The 25,746-nt window shown below is 38.7% G+C and overlaps 1 protein-coding gene and 1 non-coding gene across 16 annotated transcripts in view; one reads left to right on the top strand and one right to left on the bottom strand.

Annotated features, from left to right (window-relative positions):
- The window catches only part of NCKAP5 (NCK associated protein 5), a 946,904-nt gene that overhangs the window by 276,734 nt on the left and 644,424 nt on the right, over positions 1 to 25,746 (top strand). The gene's annotated exons all lie outside the window — the stretch shown is intronic.
- Positions 22,464 to 22,569, bottom strand: LOC112932622 (U6 spliceosomal RNA). The gene has a single exon (XR_003237509.1). It is a non-coding gene; the product is annotated as a U6 spliceosomal RNA (small nuclear RNA).

The raw sequence follows: 25,746 nt of genomic DNA, 5'->3' as shown, positions 1-25,746 counted from the left end.
GGCAGAGGAAGAGTTGAGGATGATGCCTAGAGTCCTGGTTTATGTGCATAGTAAGTAGTGATACCCCATCACACATGGATTTAGTTGGGGGTGACCATGCTGAGTGAGCTTCACTTGTCAATTACCATTTATTGAATTTGTTCCTGATTACTAATACCATCCCCTTTTTAATCATTGATTTTTGGAAGGTTTGAGTCTACTGATTTTGAGATAACATTTGCAATATATTGGGATAATTCACCGTTTCTGATACCTACCTCTTTATAGATTCGTTTATTCATTCATCAGATATTTGTTGCATATTTATTGATAATGTGTGCCAGACTTTACTGAAAGTGAAACTCTGATGCCTTCTACTCATTCTTATTGCACCTGTGCATGATTTAATTTTTTTCTTTTTTCTTTTATTTTTGGCCAGGCCTTTGGTGGGGATCATCACACTTCCCTGAATGCTGAGCCAGGCCTTTGGTCCTGGGAAGCCAGCGTCCCTGACTTTGTCTTAATGGCCACATTTCTAAAGCGTACTTTTTCCTACTTGTGCTGGTATTTTAGGCATTAAACTCATTTCCCTTTTTAAATTCCTGTGTTCATTTATATGCCCACTCTGAAAAATATTGGCTTTCAGGTTATTATCCATTTTCCCAGATATTTAAATATATGCTAGATTCATTTCATCTGGCTTATTTCATAATTCTGACCACCTCTGGCCTACGTTTGTCTTTTTACAATATTACTAATGTCCTAGAAAAATAACAATTTAATACCATATTGGAATGTGAGAAAATAAGGTAGGTAAGCTCTAAAATTACAAACAGAACATAAGATCATGAGAGCAGTACGTTTTTGAGTGAGTATATACCACTTCAAATGATAGTGGAACTTGGAAAAGGAGAATTTTCCAACTGCAAACATGTAAAGTCTCTCCTAGGGATTTGTCCCACTGCCAGAAATACTACTTCTCTTTGCCTCCCATAGGGATATGGCAATAATGTAAGAAGGGCAGAGAGATGGAGAGTAACTGACTTTATGAACTTAGAGTTGTCCCATTCAGAAGAGTTTGAAATCCAGTTGTTGGAGTGCACTTTGGCTTTGGGGTCTATCCTTAATGAAATTCCAGAAGTCTTCTGAGTATTTCTGAGAAGAGGAAAGACAGTAAATCTGGCCTTAGGCACAAAAGTCTAATGAGTGTTTTCCTGAGGCTGATTACTTCTCCAGTTGTGTGGATCTTGTTGTAATGTACTTTGGAGATGCTTCTGCTTTCCCTAAAGACCAACAATAGAGAAAAGTAAGTTCCATGCTTATTTTGTGACTGGTTTGCCATCTATGTGACCTGAGGTTGGCTGGAGATAGGATGGACTTGGGTGGTGGTGGTGGGAGAGGGGATGTAAAAGAAGAAAGAAGAAAAGACATTTTCAACCATTGGAAGGCAACTAGAATGTGCTCATCAATTGAGAAAGTCTTGAAAGTGTTGAGAAGTTAATCAAGAGGATTTATCTGGTTAGAAGGAGCCTAAAAAAGATGGGCTGGTGAAAGAATAGTAGGATCAACTATAGATGAAGGTGCAAAACTGGACCAGAAGTGTATTGTTGAGAAAGAAATTTCTTCCTAAACAGGTGGGGCACTGTAGCTGGATCCAAGAAAAGCAGACTTATCCTACCTAGATCTGAGGAGAAGAGTGAACCACCATCCTGGAGGATTCTCATCCTCTGAGAATCAAAGGCAAAACCTCATTAGTATTTCCTAACAATAGGGTGCCCAACTGGATAGAATATGCCAGGTAATTCATCAGCCTGGGTACAGGTTATATACTAAGGCAACTCTCAGTCCTTTCTGGAGAAAGGATTTGCTAAGAGGAGGAGGATAACACAGGAGAAGAAAGAGTCAATATTAAGGTCAAAATCTAGGAAGACAAATCTCCTTTTCTTGGGAAAGACAATGAACAGTGATGAACATCAGGGAATTTTCTCTCTGACCCCTCATAGGATGCAGATGGAGAAGGAGCAAATCCTGCTTCGCAGATAAATTTCCTTAATTCCATATCGATGATCAGGATTCATGTAGGTTGCTCCGTCTTTATGGTAATGGAGAGGTGTGGGAATGGGAAACCTGAAGTTCCCAAAAGAAAGGAGGGCATTCAGCCAACACTGCTGAGCTGCTGTAATTGCATTTGCTGCTGATGAGCCCCAAATCACCTCCTTGGGTTTAGTGACTGATGAGGAGAGGTGGGGTATGGTTGTGGGGGAGCTTTGTAGGCCTCAGGTATAGGCCAGACCTCATGAGGTGGGAGAGGCCAGCCATTTAGGCCCACATGGATTATTCATCCAGGAATTACTGGGCCCTAGCCCTGCCTCAGGGATCTCACTTGAATTCTCACTTTCATATAGGAAACTAAGGCCCATGGAGTTGTAGTGATTTTGTTTAAACTAATAATTTGACAGGTCCAGGGTCAGAGCACTTTCCTCTATGAACAAATCTCTTTCATTTTTCTTCCAATGATGGCATCACATTTACTAATCTGTACTGAGACCTGTAAGTGAAGTGTGAGGGGGAAATAAACTATGTGTGAGTCAGCGGTATTATAGGGAGAAAGAAAAGAGGGAGCCATATGGTGGAAATACAAGAAAATTTCGGTTCGTGAATTTGAGTTTTTGTTGTCGGGAAAGACAAAGTGTGCTATACTTTTTACTACTACATTTTGCTATTTACTTCTTTTATTTTCTAGAGGCTGAATGTTATGTTTGGAAAGGGAGAGGCTATTTGATAATGTGCAATTTATTCATTTATTTTTCTACCAAGAAAATACAGTGGGTTTCTATGGAGCTTTTGAACCTAAATATTATTTGCCTCTCCCCTCCTGCTGGTGTTTTCAAGGCTATATATATGTGATATGTGTGTGCCTGTAGTCTATCCTTATTCCCCCAATATAAATTAATCCCTTAACCATAAGAGAATTGTTTGCATTGGTATTGATAAATATATTACTATGTTTTGTGTAGTATAAACTTATAAGTTTATAAACTTATAAACTAATTTTTTTCTAAAATTAAAAACAATATATTTATCTCCTAAGGAAATGAAAAGTTTTTCTGTGAATTCCAGGAAGAGACTTTTGAGAATCTAAAGTGGTCCTCACTTTGTCTTGTGTGTCCTCTCAGCCTATCTACATTCATCTTTTTCAGATAAAATCTTGTTTTTTCTTAGAAAGAGAATCTGGCTCACATAGTCATTTCCCAAGGCAGGGCCACTCCTGCCCCAAATTCTGACACGAACTAGGTCTGGCGTCCATTCTCCCTCTCCTCCTGCCATCTTTTCTATACATCATTTGATATTTGACAATAACCCTTTATCCTACCTTAGCTATAGTTTCCACCTATAGTTTCTTTCTGCCATTTTCCTTCAACACTGAGTAAGGATTGGATAAATGCCTTTTATAGTAATATAGAAGCATAAAAACACAATGGGATACTAATAATATCTAAATTTAGACGTATTTACCATGTACTGGGCCTTTTGACAAGTATGTACATTAAATGATCTCAATAGTCCTATAATCTAGGTAACATTTTTATCATTCCCATTTTATACATGAGGAGACTGAGATTTGGAATGTTTATATAACATAACCAAAGTCACACAAATCAAGCAGAGAATTGGGACTAGAACCCAGGAGAATCTGATTCCAGAAACTTTTCTTTTAACTTCCGGTTGACCCCTGAACAACATTGGTTTGACCTGCATGGGTCCACTTATATGTGGGCTTATTTTTTATATAGCATAGTACTATAAATGTATCCTCTTTTCCTTATGATTTTCTTAATACTCTTTTCTCTACTTACTGTAAAATACAGCATATAATAAATGTGACATATAAAATATATGTTAAACCATTGTTTATATTAACAGTGAGCCTTCCAGTCAATAGGCTATAAGAGTTACATTTTTAGAAAGTCAAAGTTATACACAGATTTTTGACTGTGCAGAGAATTGGTGACCCTAAGCCCCACATTGTTCAAGAGTCAACCATATATTTTAAATAATACCTCTTAAAAGAGTTCTGGGAAATGTAACACATTTAAAGAGAGTGAATCTTAAGTCAATTGAATGTCATTGAGCTGAAACCAGTCATGGTTTAAAGATACTTTAGATGCTCATGGGGGTGTAGTAGGTTGGGATGAGCAAGGAGAAGACTTTTGAAATCATAACATGGTTGCTTCTCACTATGTAGTTTGCATCATTCTCAAAATTAGATTGGGAAAGCCACCATAAAGAGGGCTATCTCAGGAGGTATCTTCATTTAGGAGTTGTTTGGAGAGTGGCATTCCTAAAGGACAAGGGATTATTACCAAGGGCTACTAGAGTGGCCTATATCCAGATTGAGTGAGTCATCAGGTCCTGTTCTGAGCTCCTCATAAGGTTATTTCAACTGCCTTCCCACCCTAATGGGGAAGTATTTGTGTCAGTCACACCACTAAGACATCTGGGCACCCCTGGTATGAACTGCAATTATATTGGCTTCCCAGAGCCCCAGTGAGTGTTCTACAAAGAGGATGCTGATATTAGAGGGGAAGATGCAACCCAGAGGTGCCTGTGGTAGTAACTGGCCATGGATGAGAAAGTTCTGTGTTAAGGCGATGGCAGTGGGCTTAAAGGGAAATGGGGTCATTGAAAAGAAAAGGAGTAGCCAGATTAAATATTTTATTCATCATATACAGGTAGTGAGTGACCTGGGTCCCCAAATCTGTCCTGATTCAGTTGGTCTAGAATATGGTCTAGGAATATATGCTTATTTAAAGCATCCCCAATGTGATCTTGGTCATTGACTCTTCACCTGGCATTGATGTTAGATACAAACATCAAAGATACTTCCAAGACATCAGCCTCTGAATCCAAGAAGGATGTTTTTGCTGCTAACAGAGATGGCTGAGCCCCTGGACATGGGGAAAAGAAATAGGGGTTTTGGAAAAGCATGCTGTGATGAGATATTGAGGAAGTGTTCTCCAGTCAAAGAAAATAGGGGCAGAAAACCATTTTTATTGAATCTCTTCTGTGCTAAAACTCACACATTGTTCCTTTTTTTCCTATGAGATAACATTTCATTCCTTAATCTAGCATTTGAAGGACCTTATGGTTGGTTCATCCACCTGCCCATCATCTCCCTAATTGTTCCTATAATAAAACCCTTGTGGCAGACACAGCAGTCTCCTCGCTGCCCCCAAACCAGCCACATACTTTCCCATCCTCATCATCCTTGCTTGTAGTAGTTGACCTTCTCGATACTCTCTTCTTTCTGAATTGTCCATACATGAATCTTACCCTTCAGGGCAAACTCAAATCTTAGCTTCTTTGCCAGCAGCAACACAACACTCTTTCCTCTCTGATTATGGTTTTTCTGGTCCTGCTCACTCATTTCACCTTAAAATCATTAACCTTGAATGTATGCATTCATTTCTTACCCAACTCTATTGCATAAAAACTGAGGAAACAGGCTTTAGATTAATTCCACTCTTCACCCTTTATAAAATCTAGTGGAATGGTGTGTTTGTATTATTAAAGGACTGGGTTGCATAAAGACATTTATTGAGGCCTTGAAACCTGATACTCTGTGAATAACTGTAAAAGAAAATGAACAGGATAGGGGCAGCAACAAGTGACAAGAGAAGGAAGCCCACTAGCATAATACTCAGAGGTTGGGATGCAGAACCAGGGGGAACCTGGTTCTGCACATTAGCAGCCCAAAGAGGGAAAATGTTTAAGAAGGAGAGATTGGCTCTCAGTCTTTATTGATTCAGAGGTTGAAGCAGATGTGCATGAGAACATCTATTATTTTTATAGTAAAATAGAGGATGTACAACTTTATATAGCAGATTGCATATAAAAGAGGTCACTCTTCCATTCAAATTTGAAGAAATATTTATTGAGTGCTGACTGTGTGCCAGACTCTATGCGTATTATCTGGTAACATTATTAACAGGTTTGTTCCTAACTTCTGAAGCGGACATCATTGCCAACAATCTCCATGCCCCTTGGTACCATTCGAAAACCATGAGTTATGTTATTTCACATTGCATTAAGGAGCACATGGCATTCATTTTCATGGAAATCTAACTAAGCACAGATGTCTGATTGTGTCTCTTCGCCTGGGGATTTAACTACAAAACAGGGACTACCTTCTTTCTCACCTCCCACATGCTTTGATTATATGCTTGAGTATTGAGATTCTTTCTTAAATGATGGCTTAAAAGAATCCTAATGGCTAGAAGTGAGGGCCTGATTTCTAATGCATGACTGATGGTATATTGTACAAATATTTGTTGATGCAAAAAACCAGCAGATTTTCTCTTGTATAGGCCCAGGGGTCTTAGCTGATGAGAGACAACCGCTGCTGTTTTGAACTACGTACACATAGTTGTTTTCAGATCCTGCTTGTTTCCTACCCGAGAGTGTATTGAGAATCAAAAGATTTGTGTTTTCCAGACTGGTAACTGAGAATCTAATGTGTTCCTGTCATCCCTGTTTGGTTAGGAGGCATATTATGAGGCTGGGCAAATTCACTTGAATGAATCTCATTTGTTACTTTCAGGTCAATAAGCATCTTAAGCATCGTGGGGCCTGTGACACTCTTTGTCATATCCCGGAACTGCTAAGCAGGGCTCTCCCTGGAGAAGAGTTAACCAAAAGGAATGTTATCCTTTAAGCCTTACACAGGACATACTTGCGTAAAAGAAAGTGAAGAATGAATCCATTTTGATGACCTGGCATTTTTTTTAAAAATGCTAAAAATACATTAGCCAAACTCTTTAAATTAAGTTCATTAACTTCCTGAAATTGCATACACATTAATAGGATTTTGATTATTAATTCTTCTAATTTGTTTATACTAGGGGCTGAAAGGGGTCTTATTATTTTCTTGAGTCTAGCTATGCATTGATGAGACTCATTAAGCATAATGGAATCTGGCAATTTATCACCCAGATTAAAAGTCCTTTCCATGTAACCTCCATTTACCCTTTATATTTAGAGGCACCTCCTTGGCATCAATCAAGGGCTCAGTGCAATTTCCCAGATTTCTCGGTAACGGAATCTCTGTGGAGCTCGCTGTGTCCTTCCTGTCCTGCACTGCCCTTCCTCTTACTCACATTTACATGAATACGCAATTCTTTTTATCCAAGTGAAGTTGTAAAAAGTATACAGGGTTAAACTGTTTGGATAAGTGCAGCTTTGCCTTTTCTGTCTTTTCTTTCCCCAGCCTTTTCTGGTTATATTTCTTCACTTGAGCCTTGTTCTTCAGGGAACTATCAGAAATCAATGCCCTTTACAAATGCTAAACGTCTCTTTCTTGTTATGAATGGAACATTAGCCACCTAAGGTCTCCTGTCTTCCCCCATCGTGACTAATAGGATTGTAATTTCATCAAGGTCTCCAATGACATCAAAAACCATACCAGTGAAATGTTAAGTGGATTTGGATGTGACCTGATCCCTGAGATGAAATTCAAAGCACTGTCTGTTTAAAGGTTCAGAGGCAGTGGGATCCCAGCTAAACTGGCCACGCTGACCCAGTGGAGGTGTCCCTGTTGGGGCAGACTGGATGGAGATAATAAATCATTTCTTAAAAAACACTTCAAACAAAACATAAAATACCCAAGCATACATAGGGAAGACACAACTGTTTACATTTTCGTCCATTCTCTATACTTCTAATCTATCCTTTCTCTTTTACAAACCAAAAGAAAACACTCAAATGCTATTCAAGCCGCATAAGATTCTGTTCCACTGTGCAACGAAAGTGCTATTGATTTAGTGTTTATATTTCGAAGATTTTTGCTTGTTTTTTTTCTTAATTGTTGCTTTCCTTTAATCAGTATTGTCTTGTGTTCCTTAATTTGGGCCTAGCCCTGCCTTGTGATAGCTGGGTATAATGAGAGAAGCATGGCTTAATTTTCAGGACAGAATCAAACTGTGTTGACTATTGAAAGGTTGATTGGCCAATTGGCTTCAGTACTGAAATCTACAAAGCTAAATGGTCACAGGATTCTATTAATGAACAGGACCACGTAATGCTTTTTTAATTCTTTGTTCTCCCTTTGGAGATAGTGAATCTAACTAAAATCATCTGTCTCCTTCAAGGGATCACTGTTTTCAAAGGCATTCATTCATTCAAAACCTTAGCATCTTTGTGGCTCAGCCTTTGACTTCCAGCCCTGATTCTGATCCTTTGTCAATTTGCGTGGCCCATTATCATTTCTACAGCCCCGTACCTGACCCCTTGCACTGTCATCTCCCCCTGTCAATCCATCCTACACACTGCTGGATGACTCACACCAGTCACTTGGCTTTTGTCACACGGTTTTCTTGCTAACGTTGCCCATGGCTTCAGATCTAACCCACTCTTTGCATGGCTTCTGAAACCTCACATGACCTGGCCCCACTCCACCTGTAATAGTCAGTTCCTCCTCCTCCCCAGCACAGATGCATCTTAGCTCTGCTTTCAATCATCGTCCATGCAGTTTGGATATGTCCTTGTGGGAATAACCTCCCTGATCTTGACCTTTTTAAAGCATATCCATCTTTTATCCATGAAGCTTTCTCTGGTACTTCTAAATCTTCTCCTCTGAATTCATTGAGACTTGTGATAGGTGTGGTCTACTGTTATACTTCATCCTCTTTTATTTGAGATTTGTATGTGCCCCCCACCCCCACTGATTCCAAAAGGACTTGCAGGAGTTACTTAAGTAGATAGCATCTTGTATTATTTGTTCATTGCTTTCTATCTATATGTATCATCTCTTCTACTCAGTTATTAGCTTTTTTAAGACAGGGACCATAACTCATACCTCATTTTGAAATGTAACCTGGAAAAATGGAGAGGACACAGGGCTAGAAGTTAAAGGACTTGAGTCTAAAAACAATTTTGCTGCAAATTAACACTGTGACTTTAGGTGAGTTACTTGAGCCCTGAGGATCTAAATTATATATAAACTGCAAATAATTATATTTTTCAACAAAGTAAAGAGCTATTTATTTCCATAAAAATAACTGTTCATTCTTAATAAAAAAAAAGTTACACAATACAGAAACCCTTAAAGTAAAAATTAAAAATCAGCTGAGTGTGCACTACCCTAAGGTAAAGCCTATTCACATTTTGTTAGTTATCATTTCACATAGATTTATTTTAATACATGTGCACTCATGGGTAAGAGATCTATCTTCCTACCTATCAATCATCTGTTTATCTAATAATGGGGAAATACTTATTTCTTATCAGCTTTGCCTGCTTAACAGTCCAAAATGCACATATTTAGGAGTGCCCGGGTGGCACAGTTGGTTAAGTGTCTGACTCTTGGTTTTGGCTAAGGTCACAATCTCAGGGTCATGAGATGGGGCCCTGCATGGGGCTCAGTGCAGAGTCTGCTTGAAGTTCTTTCTCTCTCTCTCTCTCTTTCTCGGACCCCCCTCCCCCATGCTCTCTCTTTCTCACTCTGTAAAATAAATAAAGAAATCTTTACTTTTAAAAAAATGCATTTTTTCACTTCACAAGTGAAGTATATATTTTCACTTTACCAACTTATTGCCAAATTGTTTGTATATTAAACCACATGTAGTCCTTTTTAAAAACATATTTTAGAGAATAACATCAGAGTAGATGTACCTGCTGAGTGCTGAAAGAAGTATGTAAGTATGTCATCTTGATGAGATATTTCTGCCTTTGGTACAGAAATTTCCATGTGACTCTTTGTCTTTCTAATTGAACATTTGTTTACTGGCTTCAGTTCAATCAGCATCTGACTGAGCTGAAGCCTCCACTTTCATCTCTTCACAAATTCCAGCTTTGTCTCCACACAGTCCCTTTGCCAGAATTCCAACACCCAACAAGCTCTAGAAGTCAAAAGTTTTCTTTACTTTTTATTTTTTAAAGGTTTGGCCTGGTTCAGATGGCAGAAAAACATGATACAAACTAGTGTTAGGCAACGTATGGGTTTTATGTAATTCATTTGGTACAGACATTTTATGTTTCACTTCAAAAATGTGAAGGTATTTGACTGTGAGTTACTGCCCCAAGTCCTTCCTAGCAGTGATACATAATAAAGAATATATTTCTCTATTAACTGCCTGATAAATATCAAATATTCTGACGTTCAAACTTTATCTGGAACAGAGGGTTTTGAATAAGAGATTGTAGTCCTATTCTAAATTTATGAGATCTTCAATCCCATGACTAAAATTAGCACTTTGTTTTTCTTGTTAGAAAAAATAAAGTAACAATAGACTCTTCTTTTATATTTCTTTTTTAATTTAAATTCAACTTGCCAACATAGAATATATCATTAGTTTTACATGTGGTTTTCAGTAATTCATCAGTTGCATATAATACCCAGTGCTCATCACATCACATGCCCTCCTTAATGCCCATCACCCAATCACTTCATCCCATATTCCCCTCCCCTTCAGCAACCCTCAGTTTGTTTCCCAGAGTTAAGAGTCTCTCATGGTTTTTTTTCTCTCTGATTTTTCCCCATTCAGTTTCCCCTCCTTCCCTTATAACCCTTTCATTATTTCTTATATTCCACATATGAATGAAACCACATGATAATTGTCATTCTCTGATTTACTTATTTCACTCAGCATAATACCCTCCAGTTCCATCCACATCAATGTAAATAGTAGGTATTCATCCTTTCTGATGGCTGAGTAATATTCCATTGTTATATATATAGACCACATCTTCTTTATTCATTTATCTGTCAAAGGAAATCTTGGCTCCTTCCACAGTTTGGCTGTTGTGGACGTTGCTGCTATGAGCATTGGGGTACAGGTGCCCCTTCATTTCACTACAGCTTTATCTTGGGGGTAAATACTCAGTAATGCAATTGCTGGGTCGTGGGGTAGCTCTAGTTTTAACTTCTTGAGGAACCTCCACACTGTTTTCCAGAGTGACTGTCCCAGTTTGCATTCCCACCAACAGTGCAAGAGGTGGGAATTCTCCAATCCTCTCCAACATTTGTTGATTCCTGAGTTAATTTTAGCCATTCTCACTTGTGTAAAGTAGTAGCTCACGTGGTGTATTTCTCTGATGACAAGTGATGTGGAGAATTTTTCCATGTGTCTGTTGGCTATTTGTAGGTCTTCCTTGGAGAAATGTCTGTTCATGTCTTCTGCCCATTTTTTGACTGGATTGTTTGTTTTTTGGGTGTTGAGTTTGATAAGCTCTTTATAGATCTTGGATACTAGCCCTTTATCTGATATGTCATTTGCAAATATCTTCTCTCATTCTGTAGGTTGCCTTTTTGTTTTGTTGATTGTTTCCTTTGCTGTGTAGAAGCTTTTTATCTTGATGAAGTCCCAATAGTTCATTTTTGTTTTTGTTTCCCTTGCCTTTAGAGATGTGTCTTGAGAGAAGTTGCTGTGGCTGAGGTCAAACAGGTTGCTGCCTATGTTTTTCTCTAGGATTTTAATGGATTCCTATCTCACATTTAAGTCTTTCATCTGTTTTGAGTTTATCTTTGTGTAAGGTATAATAGAATTGTCCAGTTTCATTCTTCTGCATGTGGCTGTCCAATTTTCCCAGCACCATTTATTGAAGAGACTGTTTTTATTCCATTGGAAATTCTTTCCTGCTTTGTCAAAGATTGGTTGATCTTAGAGTTGAGGGTCCATTTCTGGGTTTTCTCATCTGTTACATTGATCTATGTGTCTGGTTTTGAGGCAGTACCATGTTGTCTTGATGTTCACAGCTTTGTAATATAGCTTGAGGCCATGCACTGTGATGCCTCCTGCTTTGGTTTTCTTTTTCAACGTTCTTAACTATAGAGAACAAACTGATGGTTACCAGAGGGGATTGGGTGGTGGGGATGAGTGAAACAGGTGATGGGGATTAAGAAGACACTTGTGGTGACCACTGGTGATATATGGACTTGTTGAATCACTACTAATGTAACACTGTATATTAACTAACAGGAATCAAAAGCTTTTAAAAAGTCACTAGTCATCATCATCAACATAGTATTGGGCATTATAGCAACGGTTTTCAAACTTGTATTTTCTTTTTGGGCTTCAGAAAACATCTTCAGATAAAATCTTACCTAGAAAACCAACTCCTTGGCTGAGATAAAAGTCAAGCCCCTCTCCCTAGAGGGGAACCCGGAGATCGGTCTTCTGGGTCCCTCCTCCACTCACTCCAAGGTCACCTCTGCTCTGGTCTGGTGAAAACAGCCTCAATAAAGGTTGACAGTTGCTCAGGCCCTGAGATATCAAGGAGGCCAGGCAGCAGCCACTTGTCCTGGCTCACTAGCCAGGCAGAGTGCCACCATTCCACAGCCAGGAGGGGGTTTGTTGTGGTATTTCTGCCATTATTTTGGTATGAGTTTCTTTTCTGGTCAGATGAACAAGAGATCATATTTAGCATACAAAGAGAATTAGAAGGAATTCTGTGGAAGTTCATGTTATTTCAAGATTGGGCGTATAAAAGTTCAAGACCACATGTCTTAAAATTTATTAACCAATCCCTATTTGGGTTACTTATGTCATTTTCAATGTTTTTGTACAAATAAAACCATAGTGAATATGTATCCATATACATTATTTTATATTTGCCGTACCATTTCTTTATGATGAATCCTGGGAGTAGAAGTATGTACTTGAAAGCTTTTCTAAAAAAAAAAAAAGAAAGAAAGAAAGAAAAAGAAAGCTTTTCTACATAGGGTTGGATTGTCCTCAAAAAGATCATACCAATTTATACACCATGCAGCCCTTCAAGTCTCTTCATGTCGTGATTTTCAGAGACTTATTAAATCAGTAAGTTGTTTCATATGCTTCCTTACTGTTTTTAATTTCTGGAATATTATAATTTTAAAAGTGTCATTTTAGTTTAATAAGCACTGCAAAAGGAAGTTTCATCAAAATAAGTGTTTATTTAGTTGCTGGTATTTAATTAAAATAGTTAAGATTTAAATAATAAATATTACCTTTAAAATCTCTAATACATTTCTGACTTTATCTTCCTTATTCTTACTCTTGATAAGCAATTTCTAATGAAAGGGTCTCGAAACAGTAATTGTTACTTAAAATGTTCATCAAAAATTGCACAAAGTAAACTTTCTTTTTTTAAAAGATTTTATTTATTTATTCATGAGAGACACAGAGAGATGCAAAGACATAGAGGGAGAAGCAGGCTCCCCACAGGGAACCCGATGCAGGACTCAATCCCTGACCCGGGATCATGCCCTTAGCCAAAGGCAGATGGTTAACCGCTGAGCCACCCAGGCATCCCCCTCTTTTTTTTTTTTTTAAGAGCAAAAGGTAAATTTTCAAAATAAATTATGTGCTAAACTGCTTTTCCTACTTCTTTATTTTTTTTAAAGATTTTATTTATTTATTCATGAGAGACACAGAGAGAGAGAGAGGGAGGCAGAGACACAGGCAGAGGGAGGCAGGCTCCTTGCAGGGAGTCCGATATGGGACTCGATCTCAGGACTCCAGGATCACACCCTGAGCCAAAGGCCAGACGCTCAATCACTGAGCCACCCAGGTGCCCCTAATTTTCCTACTTCTGCAAGTTTTTTAAAGCAGGTGTTAAGAAGAACCAATCTCTTTTTCCCCCTGTATTTTTTTAATTATGTGTTTTAAATGCATGCTATCAGGAAAGTGACTATAAAGGAATAAGGACATATTGTTGAATAAGGCATTTTTCTATAGAAATATTGATGGCTTACATCTTACCTGAGTATTTTAGAGCCAGCAGGGTGCCCTTTGCTACTTTAATTATTAAAGGCTTTTTTGACTCACAGTGACTGAATTGTAGAAAGTACACTTTTCAAATTGAATGAAGGTGTAGTTTTCAGACAATATAAATCTAACAAGAAGATGAGAGAAAAAATGTTGAAATGCAGGAAACTTATAGAAATCAGATCAATAAATAAAAAGCCTCCATAATTATTCCCGTGTGAGTGGAATGATAGATTTTCAGCATTTTCACAGTGAGCTCTTTTTGTGTTCATTTGCAATTTTGAAATTGACTATGTGCTGCTGAAGATGTGAGAAAATCAACTCCCCTTGTCTTATGAGGACTTAAATCTTTCTTTTTTCCTTTTTTTAAGATTTTGTTTATTTATTCATGAAGATGCAGAGAGGAAGGCAAAGACATAGGCAGAGGGAGAAGTAGGGAGCCTGATGTGGGACTCAGTCCCAGGACCAGGATCACCACCTGAGCCAAAGGCAGACGCTGAACCGCTGAGCCACCCAGGCGTCCCAGACACAGGTCTTTCAATCTAAATATAGAATCAAAGTATACATTTGTATTATTTGGCCAAGTATAGGGGTGGGATTCTGGAAGATTCTTCTTCCTGGGTCCATTATCCAACAAGGGTGGGACAGGAGATCAGGACACTGAATGAATATTTGGAGCATGACCCAAGCTGGTCTTGGCTTTGAGGCGTAGGTGCACACATTAGAGTCCAGTCAACATGCTTTCCCAGCCAGCAGGGAGATGGTGAGGTGGAAAAAATCAACTTGGGGTGCTCATAGCCTCTGTAAACCCAGCCCTATTCCAATAATGTAGCCACCGGAGAGAAAGATAGGACTAACAGTAATTCTTTTTGCTCATGGCTTTCAAAAATTTCCTAACATAGTTGGAACTATCATGAGATTTGCATCTATATGCGCACACCCACACGTGCATGTGTGTGTGTGTATGTGTGTTAACAACTAGGCTGCGTGAATTTCAGCTTACTGAGATGGTAGTCTGTTAAATAATAAGACGTATTGACACGAGTCCCCTGGTATGATGCACTGAGGACACAACATTTTATCTGGGGGTGTTGCCGAAACAGGGTAGCCTTAGTCTGGTCATGAGGAAAAAGAGAATCAGAAGAACCCAAATTCAGAGACATCTAAAGAAATGGCTAGTCGATATTCTTCCAAAATGTCAAAAACATGAAAGACAAAGAAGGACTGAAGAACTGTTAGTGACTAGAAGAGTCTGAGGACAGGTAACAACTAGGTGCAGAGTGAGATCCCAGATGGGGTCCAGGCACAGAAGAAGGGCATTGGTGGAAAAACTGGTGAAAACTGGAGCGAGCTCTTTAGGTACTAGTATTATACCCATATTAATTGTCTGGTTCTTCCCACCGTGCTGTATTTATACTGTATCTTAATATCAGGGGAAGCTGGATGAGGAATATAATGGGAATTCTGTACTATTTTTGCCATTCTTCTCTAAGTCCAAAGTTAGTTCAAAATAAAAAGTTTTTCAAAAACAATTTGCATAGGAGCTGCTTCTAGGTTCCTTTTGAAATGAGCCTTGAAGTGGGTTCATTTTTAAGTCATTCTAACAAGACCTGATGTTTATTCTCAATGAACTTAGGCTTATTAGTGTAAATTGGTTGCCCCAGCATATCATGGTTGGAGCATAAGAGTCAGGAAGACAAGGGTTTGAACTTTAGTTTTGCCACCTGCCAGGTGTTGTGACTTTGAAAAATTACTTAGCTTTGTTGGGCCTCCGTCTTCTCATCTCAAAGTGTCAGATGCTGCTGTTGCTGCTGCTGCTGCTGCTGCTGCTGCTGCTAATACCTGCTTCATGGGGGAGCTGAGAGGATTCAGTTAAGTAACATTTACCAAGCACTTAGCACAGTGACCGGGACATTGTAAGTGCTTTATACACACTGGCTGTTGCTTCTGATATTGTGACTGTCCAAATTTCTTTTCCTCTACTCAGCAGTAAAATGTAAATAATGCACCAAGTCTGTTACAAGGATAAAACAAGCTATTGTGTTCCAAACAGCTCCTTGGCACCTAGTCACTGCCAAATAAGATGTAATTACTAGTATCATCCAGCCAGCCAGCCATTCTTCTATCCATCCATCCATCCATTCACCTAAAAGCCCATCCAGTATTTTGGGGATCTCCTATGTACTGAAGATTGGCAAGTCTTTAATGTGCAAAGCCCTGCTATTAATCTTTGAAGAAGCAGAGAGCTCATAAAAACATGTGCCTTCTGTGTGGATAGCACATTTCAGTCCGAGAAGAGCTTTTGCGTACATTATTCCCTTACACAGCCCTAGAAGCATTTGCTACTATGACTCTACGAATGTGGGGATGAGAATGAGTATCAAGAGGTTATGCTCCATCCTGGCTTATGTGGCTCACGAGGGGGTTGACAAACTTTCTCTGTAAGGGGCTCCGTGGTACATCTGTTTGCTTTGTGGGCTGTAGGGTCTTCGCTGCTGCTCTTGTCCTCTGCCACTGACACACCAAAGCAGCCACAGACGACAGGCAAACAGATACATGCCATTGTGTTCCAGTAAAGCTTGACTTGCAGAAACGGGCGGTGCCCGGGATATGTGGGCCCTTGCACTCATCAGAGGTGAAGCAGTTACTCAGCTTTAAATTTCTGACACCAAGCCCAGGCACTTCGTGAAGTTCAGCCACATGATCTCAGCACAGGTATGAGGCAGAGGACGCTGGAATATGCATCTGTGGCTTCACTTTGCAGGGACGATCATCTAGTTCCCTTTTCTGTGTCCTGCTTCTTGGTCATCAAGCAATACTTTATTAAACACTCAGCAGACATTCAGATTCACTTTGCCTCTCAGTCTTGTTGCCTTTTTCCAAAAAGATATGAATGGGAGCTGTTCTTAGGGAGCCCCTGTACCTCGGAGGGGCCATTGGTTTTATTTCTAATTGTTATACACTATCTTTTATTTTTTTAAAGAACCATTTATTTATCTTAGAGAGGGGGTGAGAGCGTGCACATGCCAGTGGGGGTGGGGGGAAGAGGCAGAGGAAGAGTATCTTCAAGCTGACTCCCCATTGAATGGGAGCCAGACTCGGTGCTCTGATCCCACCACCCCAGCATCATGACCTGAGCCCAAACCAAGAGTCAGACGCTCAGCCAACTTGAGCCACCCAGGTGCCCCATTCACACACTCTTAGAACATTGCATTCTAGAAATATTTTTTGAAGGGGGATCAGCCTAGAAAGCCTGATTTGTAGTTCCTATATGTACCTTTTTCCTTTGACTTTGAAAAAAAAATTCTGAAATGTTCTTAAAAAAAATAAACACATTTTCCTGCCCTTACTATGAGCCTCTCTGACTTGTCATAACTCCCCAAAGATCGCCAGCAGTGCCTCCACGTCCCATCTGAAGTCCATTTATTATCCTAATTTACTGTTGAGACTTGGATTTACGCAGAGGAGCTTGCTGATCTCCCTTGGGATCTCTTCACTTATCTTGGGCTTCAAGTTTTCCTCTTCTTTTCAACTCGGAGATCATTTGCTTTGATAGCAAAGGGGGAAGCAATACGAGAATTGAATGATCCTACTTTCTCCCTGGCATCTATATTAGCATCAAGCAGTAAGTCCATTCCATCTTTTTTCTCATCTGACTCTAAACAGAGTTGCAACCCAATACCCTGTGGATTTCACCAGGTTTTGTAAGCCATGGCTTGCCCTGGACTTTTTGACACTGTTTTTATTGTTTCTTTCTTCCTTGATCATTGGTCTTTCCTTCCACACATCCTGTTGCTTATTAGTCTCCTTTAATTACAGAACCAAATAAAATTCATGAGTTGAATGGCAGATGGTGCTATTTTGCTGAAACATTTGCTAGACCTGTACCTTGCTTCTGTGCTCTTTTCTATTAGGACGGGGTTCTTTTGCATTTGGCTGCCTTGTACAGTCTTGTGATGGAAGACGTCTGACTTGTCTTTCCAATTTCCACCCTTCAAGCTACATACTGTTTGTTAGTTTCACATGTAAATACGTTGTTTTTGCCTTTATTTATGGGAGGATTATCCCATTAGGTCTACCTCTGTTCTTTTTATATTAGCTTTTAATAAGGTCATTGTCGACAAAAGTACAAAGAAGATTCTGGACCACATGGCAATATTTGATAAGATGTTAATTATTAATACATTCAGAATACCCTTAATGTTCATTTTTATGCCACTAAAATGAGATAAAATCTTTAAAAGTATTTATTAAAATTTTTGGGTCCATAAAAAGAGGACTTTGCATATTGAGGAAATCCTGAATCTCTGCTGCTTTGCTTAAGGCCTCTTGGCTGAGACAACCAAATCCTCCTGACTTTTTCTAAACTTTAAGCTATTTACTCCCCAAATGATCCTCTTTCCTCTTCTAGACATTCTTGAACTGGACATGACTGCTTGCATTCTCAGATTCTTTCATGTTCTTTGCTGAGTTTTAAAGCCACCAGAGGTCTCACTGCCAGTGTCTCTGCTTTTCTCATTTCTCTACCTGAATTAAGAGCAGGCTATGAAAAAAAAAAAAAGTGGGCTATGTGTGTTGGTTGTGTGGTGGGTGAGGCTCTCCCTCTCACCTCAGATGCACACTCCCAGAAAAGGCCCACAGCCCTGGTTAGCCAAGTGACAAGACCCCGTTTTCCTTTGAAATCTGAAGGGCCACAGCAGGCCCCTGTCTGCTGCTTGGGGTTGACTGTTGCTTTGTCATGCCTGCCATTTGCAAGATGGTTCTGAATCTAAACTGGTAATTTTTATCTTCCATGAAGACCCTCAAAGCATTTATTAGCTCCACTCTCTGAGGCTGAATTCTTTCCCAGCTTAAATTTGATTTGCCATGATCTTCCACACAGCAGCCTTTTGAGATTGGATTTATTTTTTGTTCACATTCTTACAAAAGCTCTCTCCTGTTTTCCTCCATGACCAATTGTCTACTGTTTCTGGAAACACTTCTCTCTTTTGATTAATTGGGACACAGAGAACAATCCCCCATGATCTGACCTGTCACCTGCTCTAGTACTTTAAAAATACTAAGTGGCGCATCCCACATAGACAGTCCTCAGACTCTGGGAAGAAGAGTCTTCACTGTATTACCATCAGGGCAATGAAAAGAGCCACCTGCTGTCCAGGCTCACCTGGTGTTTGACTGATCTGGAGTCCTTTCTCAGGGCACCTAAATTCCTCTTTGCCACAGCTGCTTACATGGCTTCTTTTTTACCCTTCATTTATCATACTCTGGGAATAGGCAGTTTCATGCTTTTTTTTTTTTTAAGATTTGTATGTTTATTTATTTATGAGAGAGAGAGAGAGAGAGAGAGAGAGAATATCTCAAGCAGACTCCCAGCTGAGCACCAAGCCTGACAGGGGGCTGGATCTCACTACTCTGAGACCATGATTTGAACTGAAGCCCAAACTCAGGTGCTTAACTGACCGAGCCACCCAGGTGCCCCTCGTGATGTTTATCTTTTCCTCTACCTTCCTCTCATTCTTTTCTGTTCTTTCTCCTCTTTGCCTCATTTATGGGTTACTCACCAGCCCTGATTTATACAAAAGATTATCAGTTCTACCTTTAAATGGACCACACAAGCATTGGATCTGATCTCACCTGTCCCAGAGCATCTCATTTGGTCCCTCCAGCCATTCACCCTCCCTCTTGCCTCCTTGTTATTTCTAGAAGCTCCTATTTGGGTTTCTGTCTGGGTACCCATGGTGTCAAATTACCCTGAGTGAAGATCATGTGTCCTGTCCTTTCCAGAACTGGTTGTTTGGGAAATTAGTAACTTGGTTATGTTTTTAGACAAAGTGTTGCCTAGGAATTGTTTCTATAATTAGTCTCCCTTTGACTCAATTTGACTTCTCTAACTTCTCTATTTATCCTTGAGATGCTACTCTCTGATGGCAAACTGCTGGATTCATCAAAATTCTCTTCCACCTATAGCTAACTTAGGAAGGTTCCTCTCCAAAGATCAATCATGATCCTGAAATCAGCTTTGCCAATCTAGAAGCCAGAAGAGAGATTTATGTGAGTTGTCTAATGATAATCGATGTGATATTTCAGGACTTCTTCTGTCTGGAGCTGGTGGTGGGAGATGGGATGAGAAAGATAAAATCATAACCTTTTGGGGTGGTGTGAAATTTGCTTTCTATTGTTCAGATTCCAGTCATTAGTCTGAATTGCTTTTGATTAACGTCAAATAGTTAGTTTTACCCTTAGCTCCCACCTCCAAAATGTCTTCACATAAAAGGACAAATAAATGATTTTTAATAAGTTTACTATATTTGTCCTTAATTTAACACAAATAGTTTCATAGTTTTCCAAAATTATATTTTCTAAGTGATGATAAAGCCAAAATATGTATCATACCATTAGTGATAGAATTCCAAGAGATGTAATTGTAAAAGAGCTTCTGTGGGATCTCTTCCAAAATGATGCAGGCAAGAATCAGCTGGTATTCAGAAAAGTGCCATAATGGAAGTTGTTCCTAAATCATGAGAAATTGGCCTGGCTGTACTAAAGTGCTTCATCTTAGTGAATTCAATAACTTTTCTGGTTGTGTTATTTATAAAATGACTTTTGCTTCTATATATTCAAATATATGCAGTTGGTTATAATCCCAAAGAAAATATGAGGGGAAATGGGTACCTGAGTCATTAGTATGGAGAATTATCTCAAACACAATAGATTTTCTTCATGACAAATCACACAAAATCTCCATAGCAACTCCCCATAATTATGCGTGAGATTTCAGCATAGTAACAAAACTAAACTCAGAAGAAATTGTAAAGACTAGTGATATACAGTGGATGGATGTGTGGGTAGGTGGCACACGGGAAGATTGAAGGGGGCAGTTCTAAGATGTGAAATATGCACGAAGGACAAAAAAGATTGCCTGCTTTGTGCTTTGGAGAATACTGTTTCAAAAGTCACTGCCTTGTCTGGAAATTGGAGGCTGGGGACCACAATACTTATTGATAATAGGAGGTGCCAGCTAGAAACACCATTGTTAAAGGAATGTTAGCATTTCTATTATATTTTTTTCTGGGTTTATCACAGCCGTAAGAAGATCTCTCTAGGCGATATGTTGTCATACTAGATTGACATGGAGAGATGATTTTATAATTATTTTTTGAATTTATAAAACTTGCTTACTCTCTTAAATTAAAAAAAATCTTTAGGAGACTCCAGGCATGCAAATAATATCAAGTTTAGTTACTACACAATGTAACTGAGATGGTTCAATGCAAACATTCTTTGCAATTTAAATAATGATTTTTTTTTAAGTATTAGCATGTAAAAAAAAGTGTTAGCACATATAGCTAACTTATGCTTGGGTATATTTCCCATCTGAGTCCTCAATATAATGTTATTTACTAATAGATCAGTGCCAGTAATTTAGCTTTTGTCAGCACCCATTTATAAAATGCTGCTGCCCTACATGAAATGTATTAGTAGCTTAATTAATCAATTCATATAAGAAAAAAGGATGATGATTTCTGGAAACTCCCAGGCTACAACAGCACATTGAAAGACGAGGCAGTGTGGATGTGCAGAAGAGCAAGATGATGTCACATACTCAATTTGGTACAGTACACATTAATTCCACTGGTACTATGCCTCTGACTTCACAACAGGTGCTAGAAGCCAAAAGTTGACTTTGGCGGGGTTTGCATAATGGAAATACTTAGAATGTAGAGCTGGAAACAAACATGTGGTTGGTTAATTTCAGTGTAACGTAACAGGTACTGTGATAGGCTCAGGCTTATATTAGACTATAACCGAAGGGCATGTAACCAAGAATCCTTTACAGAAGACTTGATGCATCTTAAAGGGAGAGAGTGTCAACAAGGTGAAGAAAGGGGAGGAAAGCACAGCACACGACAGAAATGGTATGAGCAAAGGTCCAGAGGTGTGAACTAATGCAGTGTGTTCAGTGAGGTAACAACTACCACTTTGGTGTTATCAGAGCTTCAGGCCAGGAGGGACAGGGAAATGGGCCTGGATCCATAGGAGGGACAGTATTAAAGTCAGGCCTTTTATGATAAGCAAATGACCAAAAACAGTTGCTCTTAAAAAGATAGGAGCTACTGAAGTACTGATATGTTTTGGGCAAGCTAGTGACAAGACCCAATTTGCATTTAAGATAGAAGCCCAGCTCCATGCTAGAGAGTGGAATGAGGCAGGGAACAGACTCCAAACAGGAAGATTGATAAAGAGGTCATTTCTGAAGCACAAACTTTTCCAGTGATCTAACCCCATTGTCTCAAATATCAAGGAGCAAGGAAAAGCTCCATGCTGCTCCATTTGTGCCCTCTCTAACCATGAAGATCTTTACGTAAATTAACTATTTTGAGGATGATTTTAGCCATGTCCTATTAACATTAAAATGTTTCTTAAATCAATTTAATATTGTACTATAGAAACTATTTTCATTTTTAGGATAGATTTAGTCCATTTCTCTGCTTCGGAGCAGAATATCTAAATGATTCTGGACACTTAAGAATATATTTTATTTTAAAGACTATAAGAAAAAAAGTATTTTCACATAAACCTGTGTGTGTGTGTGTGTGTGTGTGTGTATATATACATGGTTCAACTATTAGGAATAAGTTTTGGGTGACTACAATTTGGGAAGAATGGACAAGACCTAGTTCAATATCTAGAGGTGGGAAATCATGTACTCATTTTTTCATCTCTCTCTCAAACATTTTTTTTCTTAATATGGAACCTTCACAAATTTATATGCCATCCTTGTGCAGGGGCCATGCTAATCTTCTCTGTATCATTCTAATTTTAGTATATGTGCAGCCGAAGTGAGCACTCTGTCAAACATTTTTTAGGGCTTACTAGGTGACAGGAACTATTCTGAGCAAGAATAAAGCAGTAATGTGCAAAGTAGAAGGAACCTTGCCCTTGTGGAAATTGCAATCTAGCAAATATATCCCATCATGCCATTTATGCAAGTCTTGCCTTTCAGGTTGATCAAGACACTCAGTTCCTTGGCATTTTCCAGCTGTCTACCAATTGTCCTTGAATCATGTGAGAAGAAATGTGGACAAAGAACATAGATTTCTGGATTCTCTAGAAATTTGAATAAAGGCCTCCTTACCTTTTTTAATTTAATGCGAATACTAACTTTTTTTAAAATAAGATTTTATTTATTTGAGAGAGAGAGGCAGAGAGCATGAGCAGTGAGAGGAGCAAAGGGAGAGGGAGAAGCCCGATGAGGGCCTCAATCCAGGGACCCTGAAATCATTACCTGAGCTGAAAGCAGATGCTTAACCGACTGAGCCACCCAGGCTCCCAATGTAAATACTGACCTTATGATTTCTCCTGTTATCCCTAGGCCCTAATTTAAAAAGCATAATAGACTATAAATTCAATCATAAAATTTTAGGTATTTCTCAAGAAGTATAAATATTTAGTTTTGACTCCTGGATAAAAGACTTTTTAGTTTGTGGGAAACAGGGCTTTCCCCACATTTCAACATAAGTAATTAAATTCCCAAATGTTCAATGTCTTGATCTGGTGATACAGCCCTGAAATGTCCTCACCTACATTTTTTCCTTTGGCTAAATGATCCTTTGACTCTGATTCGAAATTTGTTCAATACATTGGCCAGAAAAATCAGAGTTCCATACAATGGCCAGAAAAATCAGAGTTCCATCCTTGGCATTCATGCCACTGGGCTTCCCATATTCCTTCGACAGTTCCAGGCAAGGACAGCAAAGCTTCAGGGAAAGTGGTAAAAATGGTAATGAAATGCTTTATTTTATTCCTTCCTTACATAGTATTCATCTTATATCGTTAACTCTGCACATATAGGGACAATATACGCATCACCTAGTTTTTTAAAGAATAGTTGTTTCATAGCACAATGAGAGGTGCCTAATAAAAATACAAGACACAAGTCTGAGATGGGATTTGAGATACAAAAACATTGCTCATGGCTTTTACCATGATATTTTTGCTCAAAGATCCAATTCAAAGAATATAGATTTTTTTTAAAGAGGAAATGCAAATATGTGGCCATGAGATGACTATACTCTGTGTAACGTTTGTGGGAGTTCTCTGCTTTGCTAAGATGGATTTAAGAAACTTTCTTAGAAACTCTGGACTCTGAGGTGTCCTGAGTTTTTTTCGGGTGTATGGGTATGTGAGAAACGGATTGAAGAGAAGTCAAGGTCAGAAGGAAAAAAGAAAACAAGTTTTGGTAATGAGTAATCACAGGACTGTACAATCTTTTGACTCAAGATACAACGCAGAATGCAAACCCCAATCTGCGATCGCTGTGAGAAAAGCAAATATTTCCAGCTGTATCTAAACATGTTGAAAGCAAAAATTCAAGGAAAGAATTGCCTCTTATATGTGATATTAGCATCTCACATCTTGAGAAGTTCTATCTGTTAATATGAATCATAATAAGATGATTTGTGAGTAGATATATGCAGAACTTTTTATTCACATCTCAGTACATTTTATTTGCATATAAAGTGGCACATTTGTACTCAACAATAACTAGCCCTGGAGGAGTGATATTTAATAGGAGAATATAATTATCCCAGTCAGGCCATAAACATTTTCTTTAGGGCAATGACTACAGTTTAAGATAGCCTCATAATGACTCATGTAAAGTAAAGTACCACACTATTACCAAATTGAGCTAGAGAAAAAATTTAAGCTACAAAAATATTATGATTTCATTTGAATAAAATATCTATTTTCACTTATCCACAGTTTTAGGAGTGATAAACATTAAAGGTCAATGAGCTATTAAATGTTTAATTTTGATTCTGTGTGAAGGCCTCAAGCAATTATTTTAAGTACAAATATTAAGAACTGTAAATATTTTATTGTACACCATGTTAGCCACCCAGAATGATTTTATTTTTCATCTAAGATAATGACATTATTATAGAAGCTAGATAGAATATATGTAGTTAATACTTCTGGTCGCTTAAAGTGGCCTCTTCAGGTTGTCTTATCATATGCCTTATATACATGGGCACTCTTTTGACCAAGCATTGTTTTCTAAGATTTAAGGATGTGTTACCTGGAGAGCTATAATATCTCAATATTGTTATATGCAGTTATATGCAGTTTTGCACACATACTAGAAAAACTAGAAGCTAACTTATTTTGTCTGCCCTTCTAATGTTGGTAGAGGTATTCTGTTAGAAATCAGAAGGCCTGCACCATCATATTGCTTTTAGCATTAATAAGTGAGGTGATGATTCAGTTATCTCCTATAGAATTTTGTTGTCAAAAAAAAAAAAAAAAAAAAAAAAGAACTTTCTTGTCTATTAGTTGATGTATCAGACCAACTGCTGAGAATTCCCTAGGCCAGAACTTCTGAACTTCTGGAGATTTTGTTCTTTACCCCAGCCTGATGTGTAATGATGATATCAAGGGGGCCCAAATACTTGGGTAGAGAAGGGAGTTTGAACAAGTAATGAAAAGGCCCGAGGTTAAGTATTACATACTGAGCATAAGGAAGAATTGATAATTCAGTGAGGTGTGAGAACAGTCATCACAAATGCCCGGATGTGTCTGGCAACCATCAGAGAGACTGTGCTCAAGTCCGGGGAAGAGAGATTTGGGATACCTGGACTAGAATGTCTGTGGGTTGCCTTTGAGCCTTAAAGACTGTGGGAGTATCTTCTATCTCAGAATATTAGGTAATATTCCAGTTTGTTCTTTTTGCAACTGCTTCCTGCCTTTTGCTGACGGGAGTACATAATTCACACTTCACATTTGTAGGCTGATTTTTCAAGATCTCAGTACTACAGCCCTTGGATATTTTTCATAGCAAAGTTCAATTCCCTTGAGTTTGTGAATAGCTGCATTCTAATTGAGAATTCAGTGTCCTTTGCTTGGTCCAAGTTTGTTTGAATACAGCCCAAGGTTTCTTTTAAGGCTGGTCCACCCAGAGCCTTGGCTCAGTCTGGAGCTTCTAGCAAGACAAGCTTGTTTGTTTGGCAAAAAGCTGTGGAGTCAC

Source organism: Vulpes vulpes, chromosome 5 (genome assembly GCF_048418805.1).
Source record: "Vulpes vulpes isolate BD-2025 chromosome 5, VulVul3, whole genome shotgun sequence".
In the NCBI taxonomy this organism is placed as follows: domain Eukaryota; kingdom Metazoa; phylum Chordata; class Mammalia; order Carnivora; family Canidae; genus Vulpes; species Vulpes vulpes.
This window is presented reverse-complemented; position numbering and strand designations above follow the sequence as displayed.